Source organism: Gossypium arboreum, chromosome 1, assembly GCF_025698485.1.
Source record: "Gossypium arboreum isolate Shixiya-1 chromosome 1, ASM2569848v2, whole genome shotgun sequence".
Taxonomy (NCBI): Eukaryota; Viridiplantae; Streptophyta; class Magnoliopsida; order Malvales; family Malvaceae; genus Gossypium; species Gossypium arboreum.
In genome coordinates this window covers 25,549,825-25,556,180 of record NC_069070.1, presented here as the reverse complement: position 1 = coordinate 25,556,180, position 6,356 = coordinate 25,549,825, and the positions used below count along the sequence as shown (strand labels likewise).

The 6,356-nt window shown below is 37.5% G+C and overlaps 1 long non-coding RNA gene across 1 annotated transcript; it reads left to right on the top strand.

Annotated features, from left to right (window-relative positions):
* The first annotated feature begins 3,863 nt into the window (after window positions 1-3,863).
* Window positions 3,864-6,018, top strand: LOC128290206 (uncharacterized). Its single transcript, XR_008279850.1, has 2 exons — window positions 3,864-3,988; window positions 5,828-6,018. It is a non-coding gene; the product is annotated as an uncharacterized LOC128290206 (long non-coding RNA).
* Window positions 6,019-6,356: the final 338 nt, after the last annotated feature.

Here is a 6,356-nt window from a genome sequence, read left to right as displayed (position 1 = left end):
CCGTGTGTTTTGTGAATTTTTAATTTGGGTGCATCTGACATTTGGCCGATGCCCGTGTTCTTTGGGCGTATGGGTACACACGGTCGTGGTTTACTTCATTTGCTTCTCCTATGCCCGTGTTACATTCTCAGTTTCAACCATGGTTTCGAGGCATGGGCATGTCTCATAGCCGTGTTGTTTTGGTAGTTTCATCCACGACCATGTCTCACGGTCGTGGCAACTTATCGCATCCCGTGTTGGGGAAAAAAATCATGCCCTGTTTTCATACGGCCTAATACACGCCCGTGTACCTGGCCGTGTAGTCTTTTGAAAGTTTGTGTTTCATGATTCGATTAGTATGTTAGATGTTAAAAACTAAAATTTTAAATAAATTAACACTGTTAGTGCTCAGGTTGCCCCCCGAGAAGCGCTTATTTATATAGTCTAAGCTCTACTTACCTCTCTTCTACATGGTCAAGGTGGCGCGAGGAGTTTACACTCCTCATTCCTGCTATGAACTTTATCAACATAAGGTTTAAGATAGGTATTGTTTACCTTAAATGTGTCGAATTTCAGATGAATTACCTCGACTATACCATATGGGAAAATACTGAGTACCATAAGAAGAATTTCTTCATTAGGTTCAGGAGTGGCAATGTGAGGATCTGCTGCATCTAGTAGTACTTTGTCTCCAACCTTAAGTTGATTTGGTGAGGTATTGAGCTTGTCCTAGCTCAATTTCGGTTCAACGGGTGTTCTCAATTTCTATGTCCGCCATTCATCTAGCTCCTTGATTTGTAACCTTCGTTCTTCATAGATAGGTCCTTTGTTGTTGTTTGAACACAGCTCATATGTATTCTTTGAAACTATTTCCTATATAGAGGGTGTCACCACATGACCAGTACTAGAAGAATGGTTTATACAACCACCTTCAATTTTTGATATGTTACTCGAATTATGAGCTTGAAGGGTGATTGTTTCGTTTCCCACACGAAGTGTGAGTTCACCTGTACCAACATCAATAATGGTTCTAGCAGTTGCTAAAAAAGGTCGTCCTAAAATTAAAGGTGCGTTACTATCCTCTTCCATGTCTAGAACAACAAAGTTTACTGGGTATATAAATTTATCGATCTTAACAAGAACATCTTCAATGCTACCCCTAGGAAATCTAATGGTTTTATCAGCCAATTGAATGCTCATCCTAGTTTGTTTGGGTTTTCCAAGACCTAGCTGTTTAAACATTTTATAAGGCATAACATTAATGCTTGCCCCTAAGTCAGCCAATGCATGACAAACATTTAAACTACCAATTAAACAAGGAATCGTAAAACTCCCTAGATCCTTCAATTTGTTGGGTAGCTTATTTTGTAATATGGCTGAGCAAACTGCATTCAATTCCACATGCGACGCCTCATCCAACTTTCGTTTATTTGTTAAAAGCTCTTTTAAAAACTAGACTGCGTTTGGCATCTGTGAAAGGGCTTCAATAAACGGTAAATTAATATGTAGTTTCTTTAAAAGTTTAAGGAATTTACCAAATTGTTCGTCTGATCGGTCTTTCCTTGTCGCATTGTGGTATGGCACATGAGGTTTATATTCTGTACTCATCAGCTTTGGGTCATTGTGGCCTACCTTATTCTTACCTTTGCTTACCACCGTTTCTGGCCTTGGTTTTGCAACTAACCCTTCCTCATCTTGAATTGCAATCGCCATGACTTGCTCCCTCGGGTTTGATTCAGTGTTGCTTGGCATGCTACCTTATGGTCGTTTGGAAATCAACTTGGCGAGCTGTCCAATCTGAGTTTCGAGCCCCTGGATTGATGCTTGTTGATTTTTGAGTGCCGTCTCGGTATTCTGAAAATGAGTTTCTGACACCGAGATGGATTTGGTTAGCATCTCCTCAAGGTTCGACTTTTTCTCCTGCTGGTACGGTGGTTGCTGAAAGCCTGAAGGGGGTGGTGGTCTCTGATTTCCTTGGCCTCCCCATGAAAATTTTGGGTGGTTCCTCCAACCTGCATTGTAAGTATTGCTATAAGGATTTTTTTGAGATCGAGGATTGTTACCCATGTAATTTAACTGCTCGTTCTCCATGTTGTGGCCATAAGGTGGGTACTCTAAACTGCTTGATCCTTCTCCACTTACTTCGTACTGCATTACTGGGTGAACCTGCGAAGAACTAAAGAAACCATCAATTTTCTTATTTAAGAGTTCTACCTGATTAGAGAGCATGGTGACCGAATCAACGTTATAATGCTAACTGTTTTCGTTGGCTTTGTCCTCATGACTTTTCACTAATAGTTATTCAGTGACATCTCTTCTATAAATTCATAGGCATATTTAGTTGTCTTATTATTGATGGTTCCACCAGCAGCTGCGTCAACCATCTGCCGAGTCGAAGGGTTTAGGCCATTATGAAACGCTTGGACCTGTAGCCAGACTTGTAACCCATTGTAAGGGCATCTTCGTAAAAGGTCCTTGTATAGAGTGTTTCTAAATCCATCTACACAAAAGAAGAGATATCATTACGTAATTTAGCCATTTTAGCTAGCGGAAAATATTTTAATAAAAACTTTTCGGTCATTTGTTCCTAAGTAGTGATTGACCCCCGTGGTAACAAATTCAACCACTGTTTAGCTTTGTTTCTCAACGAAAAGGGAAACAACCGAAGGCGAATGGCGTCATCAGAAATGCCATTTATTTTAAAAGTGTCGCAAAATTCTAAAAAATTTTCCAAGTGAGCATTGGGAACTTCTTCCTGCAAACCATCAAACTGAACAAATTGTTGTATCATTTGAGTTGTGTTAGGTTTTAGTTCAAAAGCATTTGTAGCTACAGCAGGTCTAATTATGCTCGATTCAGTTCTTGTTAAAGAAGGTTTAGCATAATCATACATAATGCGTGGAGCAAGATTCTAATTACCAGCAATCGTAGGAGGTAGCAGATTTTCTTGGTCTTCAGCCATCTCCTCAGTTGTGGTTGAAGTATCATCCTCTTGCTCTTCTGTGTATTGTAAGCTTCGCCGTATTTCTCTTCGGTTTCTATGAACAGTGTGATCGAGCTCACTATCAAACAGTAATGGTCTTGAAGGGTTTCTTCTGGTCATAAACTAGAAAAACCTGTCTGAAGAAAATAAATGAAGAATTAGAAAAGAAAATAAAAATCTAAATTGTAATAAAAGTAAAATGGCTAAAGTAATAAAAATCGAGTGTTCCTAATATCCTAGTCCCCCGGAAACGACGCCAAAAACTTGATACGTGATATTAGTGATAGGTTTTAAAGATTTATAAAAGAATCATTCTTAAAACTAAATTATTATCACGATTAAGGCAAGTGTACCTATCGAACAGTAGTATAGTTCAGCAAGACCGGACTGTCGAACCCAAAGGTATAACGCCCCAATTTTCGGGAATTCTGTGAATGTTGGCATAGGTTTAATTATGTTAGTGGGCCTCTAGAAGGACCAAGCTTAAGATAGAACCCGGCAATTTTAGTTAATTTTTGTTCCATAAGAAAAAAGGGGTGAAATTATGAAATAGAACCTATGTGAAAATGTTTGAAAATGCTATAGGCTAAATTGAAGTGGCCAAATAAATAGGAGTGCAAAATAGGAGGATTTGCATGACAAACCTCCCATTTTACATGAAGTGGCTAGCCATCATGTTGTTGTAGACAATATGAGCACTTGATATCCATAATTTATGGTACAAATTGATACAAATTGATAATGGGTTAGGTAAATGTTCCATGATAATGGATTAGGTAAATATTCCATGATAATGGGTTAGGTAAATGTTCCATGATAATGGTTTAGGTAAATGTTCCATGATGGGAATTTCATGTCTTTTGTATTAAAGAATTAAATAGATGAAATATGAAATTTTATTAAAAAAAAAAGGGGTGAAAAGAACAAAGTTTTGTCCATCTTTGTTCATCATAGCCTAAAGTTAGAGAAGAGAAAGGAGAGGAGAAAGCTCTTGAATGTTCGGTCACTTGGGGAAGAAAATTGAAGGTAAGTTCATGGTAGTTTGCTTCTATCTTGATGTTCATGAGTTCTTCTTGATTCTACCTTAACTCTTGAACCATATTTTTGTTTTTAATTGTGTTGTAAGCATTTAGTCATGAATTAAAATGAAGGAAATGGTTGTTGTTTCATGTTCTTTTGATGAAAAATGGAAGATAGGTGAAGTAGAGCCAAACAAATGAGCATGCATGTGCCTTAGACGCTAAGGGGAAAAATTGGCTAACATGTTGTGCTTTAAAATGATGAAATGGAGATTATACTTAAGTAAAATCATAGATATGTGATGATTGATTAGTGATATACATGTTTAAATAACAAGCATGCAAGTTAGGTGTGAAAGAGTGATTTGGTAATAAATCTGCTTGGGACAGCAGCAGTAACGTGACTTTGGAAAATCACCATAAATTGTGGGAGATGAGTTAGAAGCTGCATAAATTATGTAATTAAAGCTTAATGAGTCTATTTTCAAATGAAATAAATTAGAACATATTTTGAATTTTTTACAATGATAAATTTGATTCGTAATGAAGAGTGGTCAGATTAGTCAAACAGTGAAACATGGGAAACTTTAAGAAAAATCTGGTATTGATTGGCTAAACCAAAAATTCTGAAAATTTTATGGATAGAAGATATATGAGTCTATTTTCAGGTAAAATTAATGGCACTTGATTTGGAGTTTCGTAGCTCCAGTTATAAATGATTTAGCGACTGTTGGTCAGGAAGACAGCTTGCAGTGAGATTATGATTATGTGGTAAACATTGACAAAAATTTGTTAATGAGTTGCTTATTGATTTCTTATAAGCTTACTATGATCTGTAGGTGTGGTTGGCCGAATATTGTAAGGGGTTAACACGTAGTTCGTATTTGAATAGTTAGATTAATGTGTTAGTAATCCAATTGTAGGCAGTTCGTGTATGGATCTTGTCAGCATATCGTCGCAAACAGGTGTGTAACTAACACCCTCTTTCTTAGTCTGGATCGGTAAAAGTCGAAAAGCTGAAATGCCGAAAACTGGTATTTTATAGATTTGCGAGTGTGCGAATGCTCGTAAGGTAAATCGATTAATGTTTTTGGTAAGCTGCAAAATTTGGACTGCAAAGTGCATGATTTCTGTGCCCTCGATATTTTTGGGCTTAATGGGCCAAAATTTGAATGATGGGCCAACGGGCCCAATTTGGTAAGAACCCTCGGTACGTGATTCTAGTAGTACGTGAAAAGTAGGAATATGAATGAAAAATCCTAAAATAGATAAATTACTAAAATACCTTTAAAAGTGGAAAATTTCCAGTTTTACCCCTAGTAGATAAATTACCGAAATACCCCTAGGGTTAAATTGACCTAAATGCATGTTTGACTGTTGTTATTTACTGCATGCCATGTTGTTATTATCGATGCATGGGATTGGGATATTGACGGAGGAAGTACTGAAAGTGGCTTGTCCACGTCTTGGAGGCTTTGCCTCAATTCTTCGATAATCGACAACAAGGTTGCAATCGTGGAGTGTTAAATTTGGGTGGGTTGAGCTATTCCCACATGGAGTGTAAGACTGATACGGGTGGAGTGTAGTGGTTGGTGGGTTGAGTAGTCTCCCAAATGGGCTTGCATATGTTATTGATGTTGCATGTATTTTGAAATGGGCCTATGGGCCATACTATTATCTGAATAAGGGCTAAGGCCCAATTTTGTAATGTCTGAAAAGGGCTCGGTCCATTACATCATTACTGAATGGGCTTAGGCCCAATATGCTTGAGTGACTTGGACTTTGAATGGGTTTTCCTTACACACGAGTTTCCCCAAACTCACCCTTTTTATTTTCATCCACGCAGGAAATCCCCAACCATAGTGGGCTTGGAGCTGTGAGGGAATTCAGAGTGGCCACCCGTTCTGAAAGTTTGGTTTTCTTCTGGTGAACTAGACATTCTATTATTTACGTTGAGGTTTGGGTTTTTAAATGTAATAAGGCCGCTTAATTATTTTTGATGGTTTTAATATGTATTACTAAGATAGGTATTACTTATTTTAACTGTTGAAATTGGATAGCTTTATGGCACGTTTTCAAAAAAAAAAAACAACAATTGCTTTCAAAATAACATGACAACAAGCAAAGCTTCCGCATTGAAAGTATTTTCCAAAATTAATCACTTTTCCTAAAAATGACTTAATCAAATCGGTTTCCTAGACAAATACATGACGTTAAGGTGTGGCAATAGCGGTGTGCATGTCTAAGATTGGATCCGAAGGGAGCTTGGTACTTAAGTAGTCCGATAGACTCACCTCCTCTTTTCCGGTTTCCTACCTGGTGCACAGCTTCCATTCACTTTAACCTATAATGAAATTATCTTTTAAAACACTAAG